The 15,443-nt window shown below is 42.6% G+C and overlaps 1 protein-coding gene across 2 annotated transcripts in view; it reads right to left on the bottom strand.

Annotated features, from left to right (window-relative positions):
• The window catches only part of P2RY8 (P2Y receptor family member 8), a 36,455-nt gene that overhangs the window by 17,052 nt on the left and 3,960 nt on the right, over positions 1 to 15,443 (bottom strand). The gene's annotated exons all lie outside the window — the stretch shown is intronic.

The raw sequence follows: 15,443 nt of genomic DNA on the forward strand, positions 1-15,443 counted from the left end.
CAGTGTGTAACTTGAAAATAGATGCATAAGAAAATGATATAAATGTACTAAGAATAAAGGAAATGTTTGGTGCAGATGGCATCTATTCTGGAAAATATGGTTTGACCTAAACCACAACAGGACAAAGCTTCTGTTACGAAAAGTTAAGGCTATAGTTTTTAAATTAAAGACTAGAGAAAGCCAACTGGGCACAGAAAAGCATATAGTTCAGGATGACAGATACTTAGGGGTGGGGAAGTTATTAAATCCTCTGTATTCTTAGCAAAAAGGACAGGAAAAGTTATTAATAAAGTCCAGGAAGGAACTGGACAAACAGTTTCTACGTGTGAACTGTATGAAGCAGATCACGTAAAACAGTGAGCCAGAAAAAAACTCAGATATTTGTGTCTCTACAGATATGTCAAAAGCGTAAAAATGCTGAGGCTGATTGCCTTGGTTTTCAGCTGGGAATCTGACCTAATTTAGGCATCTGAGAAGTTTAATGAAAAAGAAATAACTGTTGGAAAAGGTGCGGCCAGGTCAAACGCTGATATAGGTCTGCCAAAACGGGCCACGTCACTGCAGGATCGGTACCATTGTATTACAGGAAGCTTTGTGTCACATCCAGTAAACAATTCAGCTGCACCAACAAATGAGACTGAATTTCCACGGGCTGAAGGCCGTAACTGCAGGACTGTATCATCCTGCCAGGGGAGCCTACTGGTGAGCCTGGCCCTTTGCCACGTGGGTACAGATTTAGGTCTTGGAGAAATACCAAAGGCAATTCTAGCATCGCTGACGAATCCCTTATTCCCTTTAAAAACACCTTGTCTTGTCCCCAGCAGAGCAGCTGCTGTGACTGACGGTGAAGAGGGCCCTCAGTTGTTACTCCAAGCATTGCTTGGTACTAATAAACCACATGCACTTGGGGCCGTTCTCTGCTGCGGAGGTCGGCTGGCCAGGGACAGCCTCTGACCACGCTATCAGGCTTCTTCAGCAGGGCAATGGCATGCAGCCTGCCTACTTGCAATGGTCCTGGCTGCCGAACCGTGCCTGGGAGCTGGTGGGGAGAAGTCAGATAGCACAAACCAAGTCTGCACCAGGGAGCCTTCTTGAGAGCTAACGGTGCAGAGAAGCATGTTCCAGTGACCAAAAACTTTCCCCAGAGCTGATTACTCCATTAGCATTGATATAACATAGAAATACATCTTGTTGACCCCCAAAAAATGCGTAATACATGGAAATATCCGATGAGAAATGAGACTGGGTAGAAAACAGCAAGCTTGAAACCTGGGCTCTCGTGAGGGCTTCCCTATCGAAAGGTTTTGGTTCCCTTTTTCGCTCTCTTGTAGCGCCATAGATCTCGAAGGAGAATTGCGGCTGGGGGCTCCTTCTCTGGCAGGCACCCAATGCTTTGGCAACGGCTAAAATGTGATCGCAGCCCGCACAGCAGCCACCTTCTCTTCTGAAACCCCAAGGATGCCCTCAGCTTCCTGGGATTAGAGGCGGGACAGTGCTTTTAAAAACACAACCTGCTCCCCTACCCGCTGTAAAGGAAGAGCAGCACCAACTACTTTCTCGCTTCTCTTTCTGAGAATAGTGGAGGTCATTTAATTTTTGCTACTACTTAGTTCCCAGCTCTGTTTTGGGACCCATGGCTCGTGCTTTCTCATGGGAAGTGCAGGGGCTCGGGGCCATCTCAGGGTTTTCCCACAGACCTGCCAAGCCTATGCTCTCCCCAGCCCTGTTGAAATCATCTGGGGCCGGGGCACGGTTCCTGCAGGTGCGGGTGGTGGCCAGCCTGCCTCTCCGTGCGGCATCGGTGGAGAGGCCCAATGGGGTGTGCAAGGTGGGGTCATGGATGCCTGTGACGGTCACTTAGCATTACAGCCCACGGGGGGGTTAATGCGGTTTGGCAAGCAAATGATGGAAAAAGCCAGTGTTTTGAAACTCATTCAAGGAACTGAAGGAAACAGGTCCAAGTCCTTTTGATTTTAACGTCTCAGCAAGTCTTTTATAAAAACATGATGGCATTGTAAATTCCAGGCAAGCAGCTTTAGTATCCTGTCTTTTTCAGTGTGTGTTTCTCTGTCTCTTGTTTTGCCACATTGTCATACACAGATACAGAGAGGGAGAGAGGAAGAAAAGGAAAGCAGAGCTTTAAGATTTAAATTAAATCCATTTTCTTGAGGATTGGGGTTTAGTAAAGGTTGTGCAATGCATTTTCGTAACAGAGCCTGGAAAGGCAAAATAAATTCTCACAGTCCCTTCTAGCACCATCTATGCAGCCATGAAGGTGTGCAAAGCCATAGTGCTCTAACATCTCAGATACCAAAGATAAGAGTCAGTGATAAAAAACGTTTCATCACATGATGTGGGGAAAGTTTTGTACAAGTTAGGACTAGCTGCTCAGTGCAGGTTCCTCTTTCAATTCTCTGAAACTCTTTTAAAAAATTACACGCACAAAAAAACAAATTTCAAAAGCGGTTTCCTTAGTTCAAACCTCTCACCACTCCCACACCATCTCTATAGATGTTACCTCTAAGACATGCTATGAACCACACATAAAATCATTTATGTTTGCAACTGCGTAGACAGATAGTTTTTAGCGCATTCTGTTACATCATGTTATAAACTACCCTACACAAAAAAATGAGGCTTGTTATTTAGTTTTCTTTACCTATTTCTTTAATGTAAAAGAAATCTATCCTTTTTTTTCTACAGAGAATGGTAGAAACAGAAGACACCTAGCAGTCCATCACCTAAAACCTATTCCTTCCTTTTGAAGGTTATACAATCACAACAGGAAATATTTTGAAATGGTCACACTAATCACAAGACAGACTACTTTTTAGGCTGAACATGTGTTTATACTAGTCTCCTATTTTTAGGTCACATCACATGCCAACTCCTTGCCATTGCCATTTGTATTTTAATTAGATTAAATAATAACTTTTTCAGTCTTCAAGAATAATCGTACTTCAGTCTTTCGTTGTTCTTACTTAATATACTCAAATTCATAATCTGACGGAAGCAAAGAGTGAGAACTAGCTAGTTTACATTTAATTATATGTCTGGCTTTTGTTTGCCTCACAGTTATTTTTCTTGTTTCTGTAAGAACCTGCAGCAAAACGATATTTGGGAAAAATGCTAATTTGGGCCTAAGTCCTCAGAAGGAATTAGGCATCCAAATATTTTTGAGGAACCATTCCTTAGCAGTAGCATTCCTGACTGTTTTCCACACACCTTTCTGCAAAAGCAAAATCAAAAGCAAGCTTGTCTCCTGTGAGTCAAAAGGTAGCAACGACACTTTGACCAGGAGATCAGTATGTCAGTGACCTCTCTGCAATGGCACGGTAACGAAAACACTGTTTTCTAGATCAGAGTGAGGATCCACCCTACTGAACGTGCTGGCGTAGAAGGATGGCTCTGGCACTCCAGGAGCACTTCCAAAGTGCTGGGATGAAGTGGGCTGAGGACAACGCCCACATCAAGCTTCCTCATTATCACTCCTGCAGAAAGCCTCACTCCTGCAGAAAGCCATGCCAATAAGGAGATGAAAATGTTACCAACTCCTCTATATCTTATTGTGAAAAGCCTCCTGGCAACAACAAGAGGTAGACGATTAAGAAGCAGGACCCTTCTGAGAGCTGACAAGACTGTAGGTGTGCCCTTGAGGATGATAATTAGATCATCTTCAATTCCAGTGCGTTCTCTTTCACTTGCTCAATGCCTTTTTAAAAGACACTTTCCTACTCTGATTTAATTTTCCTTTTTTTTTTTTTTACAATACTAATAGATTTGCACCGCTCAGTTACCTCGCTGATGATGGTTTAAGAAATATTTGCGTCATGCCTTGTAAATGCTCCAAATGTTGCAAGGAGAACAAGATGCTTTTGAAATTGTGGGCACAGTGCCTGCTTCTATTTAACTGAAGAAGCAATCTGTGAAAACCATACTTGCATTCTTACTCAGACAAAAACTGTTTCTGTAATACACTACCCATTTACTTTGAAGATTTTTCATTCTTTTCTAGAACGCCTCAAGAAGTTAGGTATGTTCTGTATCCAGTTTTACAGAAAGTTTTCAGCCAATTAATTAACATTAATTTAATGGAATCAGTAGGCTTGTTCTCATGGTTTATAGCTATGTTTTTCCCACACAAGGCATCAAGATCTCCTATGCTATAGTCTCTGCAAACCTTTCAATGACTTCTTAAAACAATGAAGTAAGCTTGATGAAATCTTTCAGAAGTTATGACAGAAAACTTTTGAATGAGTGAGGTTTTGTGCCATCTTTTTGAATGCCTAGTTCAAGCCATATTCAAGGGACTGCATTTGTCAGAACTGTGTTCAGATATTTTTCTTTTTAAATTGAGCGCTTCCTTGTACCTTAAATTACGATACCCAAGTAACGACACTACCCAAATCAATTATTAAAATAGAAAATTATTTCTTTATAGGTAGTGGGGTTTTTCTGCCCAAATTATAACAATGCAATAATATCCTAAGGGGAAAAATCTCCACAACCTGCAAGGTACGATAGGATTTTCTGGTTCTCAAATGACTGAATACCTCCTATTACAAAAGACGGCGTATGGCTTTGTACACTGGATTTCTGATGTCTTGTTCTTGTCACTAGCCAAACTCAGAAAGCCACAGTTCAGCTGAAAACCAGTTAAAAGAGTTTCTTTAGAAACTGGGTGTAAAAAGCGATTGTGGTTAGTTTTGCTCAATCACACACACACAAACAAAAGACAGAGACACAGGAAAGCAACAAGCAACAGACAGTTAATACAGAATGCTGATCCATGGAGATTGCCTAGAGCACCCACCATCCACACATCCACTACCCCGGGTTGTAGAAACATAAGCAGACAGAGGCACCTGCCATGGCCCCAGATGAGATGTCCTCGTCAGCTCACATTTAGGCATTGTAGAATGAGATCCAGAAAACCAGGACACTGAGCAGCAAGCAAGCTAGACAACAGGAAACACCTTGGTCCCTGAGAAAGCTGCAGCTTTCAAGACTTCGCTGAGGGTTTCAAGGAGACCTTTAGCTACAACCATGTATTACAACTGAAATTTCTCCTGGAGTGAGATGCCTGCATCAATCTTATCTCATGAAAAATTGAAGGATCCAAACCAGCAACAGCAATGCTGTTCACATTTCCCAAATATCTCTCAATGTGCATGTGGAAGATACGATTTCATTTCTGTCTTCAGAGTGATGAAATTTGAATCGACATCTCCCAACAAGAAATAAGATTCTCTGTTAGTTACTTCATATAAAACATATAAATGACATTGAAATAGCAACTGCAGTTTGGGTGTCTTCTCAGGTACGGAACAAAACACTACAGTCTTTTTTTCTGGACTTTATATCCCATGCAAACTGGAACAAATCCAGGTGCAAGAGTAAAGATAAGTTGTAGATAAATAACTTTAACTTGCTGGTTAATGCATTTCTGCAAGAATGGTTGGTTCCAAACAGATTAGGTAAACATCCCTAGTCTGTAAAGAGTGCTTTAAGCATCCACATCTTTAAAGGGAACATGGCATTGCCACCTTTCTTCTGGCTGTATCTCATGCATGATCTACTCCATTAAGTTTCCAATAAGTGCTTTGACTATTTATAGTATACTGGTTCCTCAAAATAATATAGTGCAAGGAACAGTCTTTCCCCACTCCTCAACTGTGGATCATTTCAGGCTTTCAGTCTTAGTCAGGTACTAGGATATATGTGCTTCTGAGCACTTACAACTGGGCTTTGTAGTTTTGATATTGGGCACCCTTAGCAAAAGCTGAGCAGTTAAAGACCTCAGACTTGAGTTTTAGCACTTACAGTGATGACAAGAGAGTATTTAGGCTCCTAAAGCCTCTTTTCAATGCCAGCATTAACGTCAGATATTGGAAATTCCACCTGTGAAGAAGTCTTTTCTCCTTTAGTGTGAGGTTGGGGTGAATGCCAACAAGTAGGTCAGGCAAACGAACACGCAGAGGCCTGATGGTGGGCATATAATGTGAGCCACAAATGCATATTTGCCTTGCTCTGCCTTCTGGGATTTTGCCCCTTTTGCAAAAGAATCTCCTTGGCTTGTACAACTAAACGATCCCTTGGTGAGTCCCATCCTGGATGGATTGCCTGCACTGTCTATCGTAAGCCTCCGTGGCAGTCAAGTTAAAGTACTTGCCTTTCCTGCTTTTGCATCAGTCCCAATGGCTTTCTTTAGGTCAAAAATCCTGTCAGGTATTCCATACTGTACTGCCACTCAATCAGCTAACCAGTCCTCCCAGACTGTGGTATGTCCACAGACATTTTAACTTTTCCCTCGCTAAACTCCTTGAGAACTCATATCCTGTCTGTATATCCTGTCCCAGCAGGCTAGGAAAGGATTTCACAGAGAAAATCTACCTGACTCAACTCTGCATTTTTGTAGCATTCTCCCAGATAGAGTAGTCTGGGTATAAGGGACTTGTGGGGGTGGACGAGGGTGAGTCTGGTAGGTGGGTATGGTGCCTTCACTGCAAATCACTGCTCCGAGTGCTCATGTTTCCTTCCCTCCTGGCAGGAAGGAGTGAGGTAGGGCTGTTTCTTGTTACATAAACGTGCCTGATTTCCTGGGTTGTTTAGAGAAGGATGATCAGCCTCCGCTCACAGGGATCTACATAGGTATCTACTTGTTCTACTTCTTGCTGTGGTCCTTTAAATATTGCACCCCCAGGCTGGGATGGGAGAAGAACAATATAAAGATCCTATATTTACACTGAGTACGTTTACCTACTCAGATGGGCAATTACACAGGGACATATGTAGGAAGCCGTTTTCCCCACTTTAAGGCCAGAGAAAAGGACTTCAGTAAAAATGAAAGGTGGGCTCACAGAGTTGCAACGTGGGGCAGGTTGGCCTCAGAGCAGAGGCTGACCTAATGCTTTTTTAAGAGAACTAGGCTCATGGGACATACACGGAGTAGTTTACACACACCTCCTCGCCCCAGCACAAGACCTTGGCTATCTCTCGTGACATCCTGCTGTTGCTGGTATGACTAACTCGTATCAGTGGGTACATGGATGCACCACTGTGGAGGACAGGGTTTGAGGAAAGTAGCAGATGATCAGGTCATTTTTCATGTTGTGTGGTGGCAGATAGCAATCAATCCTGATACTTCCATTGCAATGTGCGATGTAGGCTTGTCAAAATAAACCACTATTAGAAGGATGAATGAGAAGACCATAAGATTCTTGGTGGTAAAAGCCTCACAAAACTCCACTCCTACCAAAATGTTGTCACTCTTCAACCCCATCTTGCTTTTCTGATGAGAAGCTACCTGAAAATTTGCTTAGCTTTCATACTCCCAGTTGGTTGGGAAAATGCATAGATCAACTTATTCATAGACTGTAAATGAAGAAGAAAAGCATGAGTATCTAAGAGATTGTATATTAAAGAGTTAAGAGGAAGGGAGGAGAAATAAGGAAGTAGTGGTTGAAACAATCTGCTTTTAAGCATACAAAAACTTAAAAGACTTGATAACATTTTAAACAGTGTATAAACAACACAGAAGAGCCCCAAACTAGGTGATTTTTTTTCAGGGTGGGATGGGGGCTGTTCAGAACTGGTGGAAACTATAATGGGAACTTCAGAAATGGAAACTCTGCACTTTTAGCCAAAGAACAAGCACAGGTTTCTCACCCACCCAGACTGAAACACGAAGACAGGTTGGTTTCCAAACCCTTCCAGTGTAGGGTAGCACTATTTTTTCTACCCAGTTATTTAATCTGAGACATATTACATCAAAAGTATACAGAACAGAGCAAGAGCAGTAAAGTACTTTACCTTGGGGTTTGCCACTGAGGACAGCTAGACTGTCAGTGTCAAAAAGACAAATACAAACTGATTTGCAAAGAACATTTACATACTCTATAATTCTAACCTAAGCATGCTATGCTGGCTTTTTAAAAACTATACTATATCTGGCTGTCTCTCCACTGGGGAAATACTCTTGCCATTTGTAATCTTCAACAGTAGTGATTCAGCAGCAATACAATCTTTGTAGCCTTAACGCAGAAAAAAATATTCAAACGCTAAAGTCACAGTCTTGCAGATGTGTGTTCAAAAAAATGCTGTCATTTGCAACTGTCTGTAGATAAGGCATTGCCAAAATCTACAGCACCGTATTTCAGCAGCGCAAGTGGTCATGGAAAAGGACTTAGATTAGTGATGGTTTAGGATTAGTTTAGTTCATAAGTGAAATAAATGTGAATAAAATTAATATAAAATAAATAAATAGGTAAATTGAAAATATTTCATCTTGATCTTCAGAGCTATTTAGTAGTTTCACTGCTGCGAGCTTAATTTCTACTGGTATATAACCACATTTAACACTCGTGCATGGAGCAATAAGACAGCACATAATGGTCTGTAAGATTTTTTTTACCAGCATCACTGCGAGTTGTCTATCTTCACTGCCTTTGATGGCCACACATCAAGAGAATTAAGCCTTGGCTCAGATCTCAAAAAAAGAAATAAACACCCACAAGATAGTTTCTACAGCACATTTCTCCTCCTGCGGAGGAGAGCATTGGGGCATTAATGTTGACACAGAAAAGTGCAGACTGAATCTATTTCAGGGGAGACTTGGATGTTTGTCTTCTTCCCAGAAGAAAGTAAAAGGGCACAATGGCACTGGTCTGCAGAGGTGGAAGGCGAGGGCCAGGACTCTGTGGACCGCCGTGGGGATAACGTGCGCCAAGACTCTGAGCCAGGCAATGCTTTCTATGAGCCAGACAATAAATGCTGTTCATGGAAACAGCATAGGCTGGTTGGACTGAAAAGTGAAAGACTCTGGTTTTTCAGTGTACCTTCTTACCTGGCAAATGAGTTTTGTGGGTGGGCATGCGGCCTCATCTGTAGGGGAAGGAAGTGATGTGGGAGAATCCAGAAGGGGATGTGGGAGTCTTGGGTGACTGTCACCCAGAGCAGTCAAATGCTTCCACTTGTTCACTTCATCATTAATTTACAAGCCAGAATGTAAATAAAACCCAAACAACTACTGAGCCCAGCTGCTGTTCAGCTTTGTTTGAAAAGGATCTTTGGTCTATATTCACAGCTCTGTACTTCCCCTCTCTCCCTCAATAAATGTGAACATGTTGGTTAAATCTAGCCAAATTTGATAAAGGATGTAGGTCCCAGGATTAACTAAGTTTCTGTGCATTGCATGAAAATATTTGGCCAATTGGATGAAAGCCTGGGATTCAGACATTTATAATTCTAGCTAACGTTTTTTTGTTCCTTTCCCTGATTTCTGCAACTGCATATGGTTTTCTGTGTGTCATGGCCATATAACTTAGGAAAAGGTTGTAGACGTGTAATGACAATAGTGACAATCTTCACTATATAGTAATCCACCATAAGTCACAGAGTTGTAGGAAGAAAATAGGCTACTGTTTTCTACTGCCAACAGAGCCACTGGAGAGCTTGTTGGTGTTGTCTCCCCTTTTGGGACAGTGTCACCATGAGGCTCGTGCTTACTGCTCAAACTGCCTCTCACCCATCCCTTCTTCAGCCTGGGATCAAAGCAATAAAACTGTGGCTCAGAATAAATGGCAGAGTATTTCATGTTGTTACAAAAATCAGTCTGCAAATCCTACACCAAATCCTGCTTGACTCAGCACATGACAGACCCAATTTATGAATGGGCCAAGACCCAGTGAATCCACTTATCTTCCATTGAAGGCAACAGGAAGCAAAAGCGTTTAGCATTCATCTCTCTTGGGCCCATAGCTGGACCAAATATATCTTTGATATAGAAGCATGAGTTTATTTCTAATCCCTGGCACACTTTGAACTTCTGGCGAGTCCTCTGTGAGCAAACCCCTACTTATTAATTTCTTTTTTTCAGATTTACTAGGCAAGTTTAAGCTGATGATATATGGAAGGTGAGAACTTTTTTCTTTGCTGAGACAGGTGGGGGTAGAGGAGCATTTACAGCTCCTGTAACATGTTAGTCTGAACCATGAAATTGTTGGCAATGGCAAGCTTCAACACTATGTTTTTTATTTTAAACATGAGGAAGTAAAATCCCCAGGTGCCTCCACACTCTTTAGAAGCAGGCAAAGCTGTTTCTGACCACCTATTTCTCCTTCTATGCTCATGACTACACTAGTCCCAGAAACAAGTTAGAGCAGCCAGAAGAGTAGGCGCAACCAAAGGAGATGATATTTCTGTAGTGCAATTTGTCTCTCTCTGCTCTTCTACTGCTAGCTGGCATAGGAGTAACCTTTCCACATGCTGGTGTTCCCCATATAACAAAGTGATCTCCAGGCAATGCCGTGAGAGACTTCAAAGTTCGTTTTCGCAGTGCCACAGCAGCAATAACTGGGAGATGCTGAGAATCCACTCCACTCAGCGTAAATGTTTTCAAGCTGAGGGTAGACCAACAATCTATGTTATTGATATCCAGATCGGTTATGATCTCTGCCTCTCTCATGTGGGAGTAAACAGCGCCATGTCTTGTGAGTTTCTCTGAGAAGTGTTGTTGATGGAAAACTTTTCATTTAAAAAGCTGAAAAAAAGCTTTCACAAGTTTTTCACTACGATTTAAAATCTCAAACATTTAACATACGCTGAACCTGAACCATCTCAGTGATGAGTTTGTGAGGCTATTTTATCCACCAAGACCAGGTTTTACGTTTTACCTTAAAATTTTATCTACGCAGCAGAGAATTGCTGAGATTGCAAAAGCCAGACACCTAGCAGAAAAGTTCATGCTTCGTCCTCTTAGAGGTGTTAATGTTATCTTTATGCCCCATGGGAGAAATGTGTGACTGAGCAGGCGTGTCTTCTTATAAAAGAGTGGGTTCCTGATACTGTCTTTGACAAGCACGTACAGATTTAGGTCACGAATTGGGCTGATAAAGATAATGTGTATGCCATGTGCAAAGCAGTGTTTAGTTCAGTTTAAGGGTTTGATCTTGCTCCTGCTTAACTCAGTCTCACATTCTTATACTAGCAGCCCACTTCTGTTAGCTGCAACCATGGATAAGCTGCAAGCTTTTTGACTAATTATGTATTTCTAATGGTCACAACAGCTCTGATCGGTGCACTGATTATTTAAGCACTGTGTAACTGAGATCAGCAGTTTTGCAGAGACCTGGGATTGAGGGGAGGGGAAGGTGTCCCTTATGAAAATGTCATCTTTTCCTTCCTTGTCAAAATACTCACAATGCTCATATACCTCAGGAAGGTTACTGCTTTAGCAGCCTGGAAACATAAACAGCTGAAGAGCCCGGGAGCCAGATTTTCATCATCAGTTTAATGATCCTACTAGTGAAAAGCTGGAAGTCAACAAGTTGAAGAGAGCCAATCAACCCAGCTTCCAAGAAACTTTACAAGTTAGTTGGCTGGAAAATGGACAAGTTTAAGCCTGACCATTTCCATTTAATCTGTGTTGGAACCAATGCCCTCCCAGCAATTTTCCAAAGGCAAAATAGCCCATCAGAAAGATTTAGACTTTTTTCTCTTCATTGTTCGATGAGTGACACTATGCCCTATGTACAGTGCACAGTTCCAACTCTTGTCCTTAATGCCAAATAAATAATTTCTTTGTGGGCATTTTTGTTGCATCCAGTGTTGTAGCATCAAACTGCTTCAAAAAGACCCGCAAATTTCTTCTTTGCAGCCTTCCTCTAATACAAAGATTATTTAACCCCATACTACAAACAAGAAAGTGAGGAATGGAGGCCCTGAGTTGCCTAGGACCTGATTTCTAAGAGAATTTGGCATTGCATAAAATGTTACTGTTTCAAAGCTACATTTCTATTGACTATATCTGGATCTGTGAGTACTCAATACTTCTGCAAGTCAAGCCCAGGTGTCTTTTAATAAGCATTTGAAAATGAGGAACTCAGAGTTGGTGCCTGTTTCTGAAAGCTTAACCCCTTGAAGCCAGAGCTGAAACACAATTTCACACTCTGTAAGATAAGCATCCCATGCATGGAAGGATTTAAGGCACTGATGAAGACATAGGTGTCTCAGAATGGGATATGAAATAGAAAAAATGATGAGAAACAGTGTGAAGTCAGCACTCTTCACATGCCACACACATAGGTCATCTGAAGGAGACTATGGATGAGGCTTGGAAACATGAAAATCTGGGAAAAAAAATCTTACTGAGTCTCACAGAACATCCTCTATCTCACAGGAAAACTACTGGGAGACCTGAGCCTTGAACAGTTTTGTGAACGTTCCTGTTATGAAAATTCCCTGTTGCCTTTTCTTTCTGGGGACTGAGTATGATTTGCTACAATCTTTTAAGATGGTTGATAGAAGAGAAACACTTTCCTTCCCTGTCTAAATGATAGAGTAGTGGTTAAGGTCAGGAAATAGATGCCTCAAGTTGCCTCCCAAGTCTGACCATGGGACTTATTATCTGAGCAGGAGATTGTTTTAACCACAGAGCTGCTGGGTACTGCCCATATTTCACATCAAAGATGCGCAATAAAAAATAATAGATACAACTTCTCTAGCCTAGTGACAGGGGCAGTCATCAACTGTTAAGTAGTGGATGTTGCCTGGTGAAGACCTGGACTTTAGATGGGCCTTTGGGGTTATCCAATGACTACTTAATGTGAAATAGTGTCTTTGGAGATGAGACTAGAGATGAGGTCTTTTGCCTTCTAGCTGAACAATATTTTAGGCATCTGCCCCTCTTTTGTCGAATGGCCACTGCTTGCTCTTCCAGCTTCAAATGGCCAGGTGAAAATCAGCCTAGACTGTAGTAGCTAGCATGCTATCTAGCTAGCAAGGAGGGAGGTGGATAAGGCTTTAAATTCTTTCCAAAGAGAGTGTTGAATGTGCATGCTCTTTCTCCTAGGAGAGTGCTCTAGAGGAGTTACACTATTTCCTACTCCTTGACTGTGTTTGAAAATAAAGTACTCGTGCTTCTAAAGAAGAAACATAGTCCTACTGATGTGCTTTAAGCATGCTCCTTACTGGCACCAGGCCAGCTCTCTCAGTCCTGTCAAAATCCAATTGCTCTACAATAGCAAATAGATATCTGTTGGATACTTGTCCTTACGTATCTTAAGTACTGCTATCTTATATCATGAGAAGCAACTCGTAGGGTATAATTCCCCAGAGGCTGTATGAGAATTGTCCCCACTTGGAGCTGAAGCTCCATCCCAACTCCATTTCAGCCATTTCTTATGTATCCTTTTCTTACGGAGTTGCCCTTTTCTCAGCATCACACAAGACTTTCAGGCAGAATCAGTGGCAGAATCACATTTCCTAGGACATCACTCAGTCACTAAAATCACACGGCTACTTTGCCTTTTCCTGTAGTCCTACCTCTCAGTCAGCATGTGTCCTCCAGCAGGAAGTGGATGGGAGCTGATGAAGCCGGCAGGCAACAGTCTCCCTCTGAATGGGCCATTGATTAATTTTTTGTGCTGAAGTAATTCTGTAATATTTGCACTTAGGAGACTGAGGACTATACCACATGCACAGGGGGATCATAGAATCATAGAATCATTTGTTTGGAAAAGACCTGTAAGATCATTGAGTCCAACTGTACCTGTCCACTACTAAACCATGTCTCTAAGCACCTCATCTACCTGTCTTTTAAATACCTCCAGGGATGGGGACTCAACCACCTTCCAGTGCCTGGTAACACTTTCAGTGAAGAAATTTTTCCTAATATCCAATCTAAACCTGTCCTGGCACAGCTTGTGGCCATTTCCCCTCGTCCTATCGCTTGTTACTTGGGAGAAGAGACCAACACCCACCTTGCTATGGCCTCCTGTCAGGCAGTTGTAGAGGGCAATAAGGTCTCCCCTTAGCCTCCTCTTCTCCAGGCTAAAGAACCTCAGTTCCCTCAGCTGCTCCTCCTGAGACTTGTGTTCCAGACCCCTCACCAGCTTTGTTGCTCTCCTCTGGACATGTTCCAGCACCCCAATGTCCTTCTTGTAGTGAGGGGTCCAAAGCTGAACACAGTATTCAAGGTACAGCCTCACCAATGCTGAGTACAGGGGAAGGATGACTTCCCTGGTCCTGCTGGTTGCACCATTCCTGATACAAGCCAGGATGCCATTGGCCTTCGTGGGCACTTGGCCTTGTTAAACCTCATACAACTGGCTGCAGCCCATCAATGCAGCCTGTCCAGGTCCCTCTGTAGAACCTTCCTACCCTAAAGCAGATCAACACTTCCACCCAGCTTAGGGTCACCTGCAAACTTGCTGAGGGTGCACTCAGTCCCCTCACCCAGGTCATTGATAAAGATGTTAAACAGAACTGTCCCCAACACTGAGCCCTGGAGGACACCACTTGTGACCAGTCACCAACCGGATTTAACTCCATTCACCACAACCCTTTGCGCCCAGCCATCCAGACAGTTTTTTACCCAGAAAAGAGTATGCCTGTCCAGGCCATGGGCAGGCAGTTTCTCCAGGAGAATGCTGTGGGAAACGGTGACGAAGGCTTTACTAAAGTCCAGGTTTCCTCATCCACTAAGTCAGTCACCTTGTCATAGAAGAAGATCAGGTTAGTCAAGCAGGATCTGCCTTTCATAAAGCCATGTTGACTGGGCCTAATCTTCTGGTTGTCCTGGACGTTCTGTGTGGTGGCACTCAAGATGATCTGCTCCATGACCTTCCCCAGCACTGAGGTCAGACTGACAGGCCTGTAGTTCCCCGGATCCTCCCTCTGGCCCTTCTTGTAAATGGGTGTGACATTAGCCAACCTCCAGTCAAGTGGAACTTCCCCAATGCTTTTGATGTTGTAGATGTTACTACATGAAGGGTATGTCAATATAGTAGCTTTGTTTCACACCAATTAATGCTCCCTCAAACAACTCTGGGCTCCGCACAACCATTTTGTGTAGTTTAGGAGTTGTCATACACCAAAGACCCTTCCCAAAAAGGAGTTTGGATGTAGCCATCATGTTTCAGAGGCTGAGAACAGTTATTACAGATGTGTCAAATAAGCTAAAGACCAGGGTATGACTGGTCCAAGCAAACAGATGTAGTGCAAAATTACTGTTGGGTAAAAACCTATTTTCTGTCTAGACCACTAGAGGGTGCAGACAAACCTACTTTGCCTTGAAGATTTATTTTTAGGTTACTGAGGCCTGGATATTTCAGGTTTTTCTCCAGAGTATTTGAGAAAAAGAGCTGAAAGGATCATGCCTGTCTGTCCTTTACAAACCTACTTACATCATCTGCAGCATGTAACCCAAAGTCTGTCTTTCTCCCATTAACCGCTGTCCAGGCTACCCCGCTGTCCTCGTCTACCTTGATTTGGTACTACCAGTATTCTTCTTTTTTTTTCTCTCTCTCTTATGATTTCTGTTCCTGCTTATCCACAGCTTCCTACCCTACCTCTCACCACCCCCTGTGCTCCAGGAGGATTCCCCTTTGATCCCTGCACTGCTTGATCATCACAAGGTGAATTAGCAAAAGTATGACAGGCTT

This window comes from Egretta garzetta, unplaced genomic scaffold, assembly GCF_000687185.1.
Source record: "Egretta garzetta isolate BGI_Z169 unplaced genomic scaffold, ASM68718v1 scaffold370, whole genome shotgun sequence".
Taxonomy (NCBI): Eukaryota; Metazoa; Chordata; class Aves; order Pelecaniformes; family Ardeidae; genus Egretta; species Egretta garzetta.